This window comes from Triplophysa rosa, linkage group LG12 (genome assembly GCF_024868665.1).
Source record: "Triplophysa rosa linkage group LG12, Trosa_1v2, whole genome shotgun sequence".
Classification (NCBI taxonomy): Eukaryota; Metazoa; Chordata; class Actinopteri; order Cypriniformes; family Nemacheilidae; genus Triplophysa; species Triplophysa rosa.
The window spans coordinates 3,793,402-3,799,668 of record NC_079901.1 but is presented as its reverse complement, the minus strand read 5'-3'; the positions used below and the strand labels follow the sequence as shown (position 1 = coordinate 3,799,668).

The following is a 6,267-nucleotide window of genomic DNA, read 5'->3' as shown; positions in this document are numbered from 1 at the left end:
CTACACGGGTCCTCCCTCACTCACTTACCGCCCAACAATGAGCATAATAAAGTTCACTAAGAATACAGTGGATCTTAGGAAAACATAAGCCCTTTACTGATGGGGAAATAGTAAAAGAGTGCATGAAGGCTGCGTGTGAAACACGTTTAGAAGGAAAATAAAGACATGAACTAAAAGAAAATATTAAACAAACCCCCCTTTCAGCTGCAACAGCCACAAGAAGAGCTGAAATGTTATCAGAGGATGATCAGTCACAACTTGATGCTGCTATTTGTTAATCTCAGTTCAGCAGAAAACAACACTTTAGTTTTCTTTTAAAGTTGTTAATGTTGAAATGAATGTATGTTCAGTGCAGGTTTAGAGATAAGGGCATTTTGCACATTTTCCTTCATTATATTGTTGTCAGACATTGTTATGCCATCGTATAGATATAAAAAGACATGTTTATTTCTTTGATCTGCCAAAAACCATCAATTCATGTTTTTAGGTATTTAATTGTCTGGACCTCGGCTGGTAAGGAGGGTTCGTTTACTGGACCTCAAGCGATTTTAGTTGAAGACTCCTGCTATATAGTAATAAAACTACACTACCATTGTATTCTGCAAGACGGTACGTGTGTGAAACAAGAGTGTATTCTCAAATCAGGCCACGCCTCCACTGAATGACTGCCACCTGTCTGAAGGCCGCCATTTTATTTTGCATGAGGACGAGAAGACAGCAGGTAAATCAGATGTTATTGCATGATAATTATTATTAAACCAAATGAATGCACGAAATGCAGAAAAATTAGATATGGTGACCACTTTAATTTCTTTTGCAACTGTTTTAAAGTTTGGTTAATGTTAAATCACCACGTTGTGCTAAACTGTTAATTGCCATGTTTTAAACCATCGTTAACACGGCCACGACTTAATTAAACGAGAGGACGAACTAGTTTGTTAGTATAAAACTGTTTTAAGCCATAATTATAAGTTATGTACACGAGATAGGAACGATTAAAAAATAGGCCTAAAATTGGCGGTAAAATGAATGACTTATTTATCATATTTGTTCGTTTTATGTTTGTCACATAATAGGTAATGAGCCCGTTTATATATGCACAACAACAAGCTGATAGCTGTTCAGTTTGTATGAAAGTATGGAAAAACACATTCAGACATTATGTTGTTGGTTCGAGGTAACGTAGGCTAATGTGCTACATGCATCGTAAAATATGCGTTAAATGCCACAATCTACTCTCCTCCATCCAGTTTATTGTGTTTGTTTGACCATTGACGTTGTCGTTTTGTTAATCATAATTGGTGGATCAACCGCACTGGATGGGTGCAGAGCAGAGGCAGCCGGTAAAGTTAGTGGCTTTCTAACTGCTGATTTACAGCACCTGCGACACAGACAGGAGAAATAATATCAAGCTAATGCTTTATAAGTATCATATATATTTGTAAGCAAAACTTGATGGCTTGGTCAATTGATAAACGGTATAATCCATGTATTATTTTAGCTCTTCCTGTCGCCATTAGCTAACGAGCATGGCAAATGGGCTACAGCTAACACGTGCATGACAAAAGCATGGTTTTCTGCATTTTGGCAGTATCATGTGCTAGTTTAGTTACAAGTAGATTAAATGAACATAACTACTACGTTCAAATCCTAACAATGAGTGTTTTATTCCGAAAAAAATGCTGGTTTAGGCGGAGTGCAGAGGACACCCGAAATGGATCCGAATCTCTACGAAAAACGACTGTGTAAATTCTATAAATTCATTCTTCAAGGTAAGATTACTTACACTACTTTCGTTGTACTATAACAGGTATAATTACTTGATTGTCAAATTATATGAGCCTATGTCTACTATTCATGTTTCATGTTAAAGTATGTTACCTGTATGTTTTATGTGGTAATATTAAAATTAAACTTCTTATTTGCATCTCTTACTTTGTATTTAACTACCATTTAAGTTCACTCTTAAATGGGTGTCAAAATTAATCGTTTTTACGATGCATCGCGATGCAAATGAGGACGATTCGATATCGGTTCAGTAACAGACCATAACCGGTTATGACGTACTTACGTTTTTCTGACGTCATGTCGCATACGTGCTTTTACTGCTTTAGCACACAATGGCGGAGGTAGGCGAGAGTAATTAAAAATGCTAACTTGAGAAACCACATCAGCCGTTTTCACCCTGAGCTGTTAACGCCTGTCATTGCCACTGCTGTCTGTGCTCATCGAGTTGCAATAACATGCGATTCCTGGACTTCGGTCGCGACAGAGCCGTATGTGACAATAACGGCACATTACATTAGCGAGGACTGGGAGATTACTACGTTCACACTGCAAGCCTTAATGCTCAATTCAGATTTTTTGCTCAGATCAGATTTTTTGTTCGGCTGTTCACACTATTTTTAAAATGTGGCCAATATCAGATTCCAGTGTGAACTCGTGATGGTTATAAACTGAATCGTATGCGCAAAACAACAATAACACGTAACAGACAGCACGTTTTCATACAGAATTAAGCAAGGGTCTAGTCAGCGGGTGTGTTTGACTTTATGCGGTGCTGAGCGGATTGATCTCACGGCGGGATTTCAGAGCATTCCCGGAGCAGTCCGCTCTCGGGCTGTGTGCATGCCGGTTTGCACTTCCCAGCATGCAGTAGAACACACACCTATAGTTTATGTTTTACCACCATGTCAACACGCACGCGACTGGTGGATGCAAAGCGATAAAAGACAATAGACACCATTAATGCGTTTGTCGTATTGCATCGCGCCGTATCCAGTGGCAAAATTTCTTATTATAACGGATTCTATAGTCATTTGTTACATCACATCGTGCGGCTCACGTGCGGTAGACAGTGCGAGGGCTTATGTTTATAATCTGATGCTTAATGTTCGCCAACCGAGCTGTAAAGTGCACTTCCGTCTACAGAATAGCGTGTGACACTTTAAATTAGCGCAGAAATTTGACGAAGTCGATCTACAATGATGAAAAAGTCGCGTGAATTCCGATATGACCATTCAGACTGAGGTCGCATTGCGAAACATCAGACCTGAATCTGATTTAGGACCACATATGGAAGTGGCTCAGATCAGATTTAAAAAGATCGGATTCCATGTGGTTTGTCCTGTTCACACTGTCATACAGTAAACAGATCTGGGTCGCATATGAGCAAAGAAATCGGATTTTGGTGGCAGTTGTGAACGCAAACGAGAGCAGTTTATGAGTCTCACATGGGTGCTCATCTGGCAGAGCTACTGTCTCATGCCCTTATTGGATAAAGATGTAGTGCTTGTGACAGATAATGTTTGATGTTTGATACATCGAAGAAGAGCAGGTAAAATTAAAGGTTCAGTTCATGTATCTGACTGCTTGTATTTATTGACAAAATTGTATACATGTGATTGTGAACTAGTGCATCGTCAATGCATCGCAATATCGAATTGAACCGAATCGATGACAAGATAATCTTAACCGAACTGAACCGTGACACTAGTGTAGGTCCACACCTCTATGGTTAAGCAATTATTCTTTTTAGTGTGTTTTAATAAAATTTGACAGTGTCACTAGCATTTGAAAATGGTAAACAAAAATGTATTGTTTCAGTTTGTTGACATGACATTGAACTCTGTTTCTTTAATTTCTAAGCTTCATACAAGCTCCACTTGCCACCTGAAACCAATGTGCTCCTAAAAGATTGTGCTGGAGTTGATGTGGATGCTGATATTTTTGGTGAGTTTGTGAGAACATTTAGGATTTTTTTCCATATTTTGTATGGAAACACATGACTTGCTACCAATCATCCCTAAGTCTTATTGCTGAATACTTGATAATAGCATCTTAAAGTTAGCAGGGATAGGAGTTTTTATTATTTTGAATATTGTTGAATGCTTATGCTATCTTATTGAGAGTCCACCTGTTTTTGATTTAAAGATGATGTCCTCCAAGTTGAGGCAGAGTTCTCTGGATCCTGATGGATACCCTGAGTGATAATTTTCATCGGTAGAATCAAAGTTCAGACCTCACGGTAATTGTACACTCTTCAAATGCTTGCAAAAGACTGCTTTTAGAATAATCACCAGAAATGTGTCAAAAGATGTAAGCTTTAATATTGAAAGCTGGAATATTTTATTTTTAGGTTTTTGTCATTGTTTACTCACCCTCAGATTGTTCCAAACCTGTATACATTTCTTTGTTATGCTAAACACAAAAGAAGATATTTGGAAGAATGTCAGTAACCAAACAGGTCTCATCCCCCATTGACTCCCATAGTATTTATTTTCCCTACTATGGCAGTAAATGGGGGATGAGATCTGGTTACTGACATTCTTCCAAATATCTTTCTCTGTGTTTAGCAGAACAAATTAAATTATACAGGTTTGGAACAATCTGACGGTGAGTTATAGGTGACAGAATACTCATGTTCATTTTATTTATGTAAAGATGTAGAACATCTAGCACATCACTGTTATTTGATCACAGTTCAGTTCTATCTGTAACGTTTCCTTTTGTTATGCTGTGTTAGGAGGATCCCACCATGTCTGGATATACAAGTATGCAGTACATCAATGCACTTTCTCAGTAAGAACTGTTAAAATATTGAGAATATAAAATATTTGAATACAATGTTTTTAATATTCTAAGTGTGTGTGTATTTAATGTTAACATATTTTTTTCTTTAACAGATTGACAATCTTTGGTAATATATAAGGCTGTCTTTGGAGATGACATCTCATCTCAAACAGAATTATTTGAAAAATGGAAACGTTTTACAGGAACATCCAAAATAATTGCTGACCATCAAAACATACGACATCTTGCACATGTTAACAACCTTTTATCTGGTCAGCAGCAGTCTGATTATGGTAAGTATTCATAGATTTTTCAATGGTTTGAAGTTAAACTGTATACCCATGGGTTGTGTGTGTGTGTTTATTCTGCTAGGATGGAACAGTGATGTGGCAGTTCTCTTGCTCCTTCATCTCTTGCCTCAAACTGTAAACAGTGAAACTGCCCAGATCATGCTGTGAAGTTTATGAAGGTACTTGTTTTTAGATTTGTGTTAGTCCACAGTTAGTTTGTATGTTCTTGCATCGTCTCTCTCTCTTCATTATGTACAGGTTGATAAATATTTTGATACGTTGATTTTAACAGAAATATAGTAATATATTCTAATATTGTGTAAATGAACATTGGTTAATTGACAATGAAGGAAGAATGCACTTTGTAATTTTAGAAACTTGTTTTAAGATTAACACATGTTGTAAAAACATGTAATTGTTTTCAAATATATATTGAAGCTCATTGTAAAATGTTACCAATCTTTAAGACTTGTACATGTGCCCCACCTACGTTTAAGGAAGGGAAACTTTTGTGTTAAATGACACCTAGAATATCTGAATAAAACACTCTTTAAAATGTTTTGCTATTTACACACAGGTGGGGATGAGGATTAATATGCTCATTGAGCGAGTTGGATTGACCCAGACCTTCCTTCTCTACGTTGGGGAAATGTAGCATCCGGAAGTTCTACATCATCCTGGACCAGAAAGAGTCCTCTGCAAACAACCGTGCATGGAATTGAAGTCCAAGGGGTCAAGAAAACTAAAGTGAGAATGCAAAACGTCTCGGTTACGGTTGTAACCTCGGTTCCCTGATGGAGGGAACGAGACGTTGTGTCGAACCGACAGATGGGGTTCGTCCCTGAGAACCAATCGCTTCCGACTTCTTAGAAAATGCCAATGAAAATTGGCTAATGAAATTTGCATGCCGGACTCCGCCCCCGGATATCCGGGTATAAAAGGGAGACAGCGTGCCTCATTCATTCACCTTAGTTCTGAGGAGCCTGAGACCTCTCACGACTGCTGCAGTGGACAGCACGTGTTGTGGCAAGGAGGACACAACGTCTCGTTCCCTCCATCAGGGAACCGAGGTTACAACTGTAACCGAGACGTTCCCTTTCTGTCGGTCTCTCGACGTTGTGTCGAACCGACAGATGGGGTTCCAATGGAAAACTCCATAACACTGTGCCCTGTCACAATCTCAATGAAGCGACGGTGACTGGCCTGGGCGTGTCAGCCGTGAGCGCTACCGCGAAATTGTAACCTACCAGTGGGTAGGTAGGGGGTCCCAGAGCTTTCTTGACAGGTGGGAAGGCCCCTACCTTCGGGCTCACAGGCGGCGGCCTTGTTCCTCTAACAGCGAGAAGCCGCCCGGAACCGTAAGGCCACTGGGTAAGCTCTACTTCCTCAAGCGGGGGATGCGCTA

At 39.2% G+C, this 6,267-nt stretch overlaps 1 long non-coding RNA gene across 2 annotated transcripts; it reads left to right on the top strand.

The window, feature by feature from the left end:
* Window positions 1–717: 717 nt before the first annotated feature.
* Window positions 718–5,568, top strand: LOC130563074 (uncharacterized). 2 transcript variants are annotated; one of them, XR_008964034.1, is made up of 7 exons: window positions 718–1,772; window positions 3,649–3,732; window positions 3,934–4,027; window positions 4,526–4,553; window positions 4,776–4,865; window positions 4,945–5,041; window positions 5,440–5,568. It is a non-coding gene; the product is annotated as an uncharacterized LOC130563074 (long non-coding RNA). The 2 variants fall into 2 exon arrangements; XR_008964033.1 differs by having other exon boundaries at window positions 4,526–4,581; window positions 4,686–4,865.
* The last annotated feature ends 699 nt before the right edge of the window (window positions 5,569–6,267 follow it).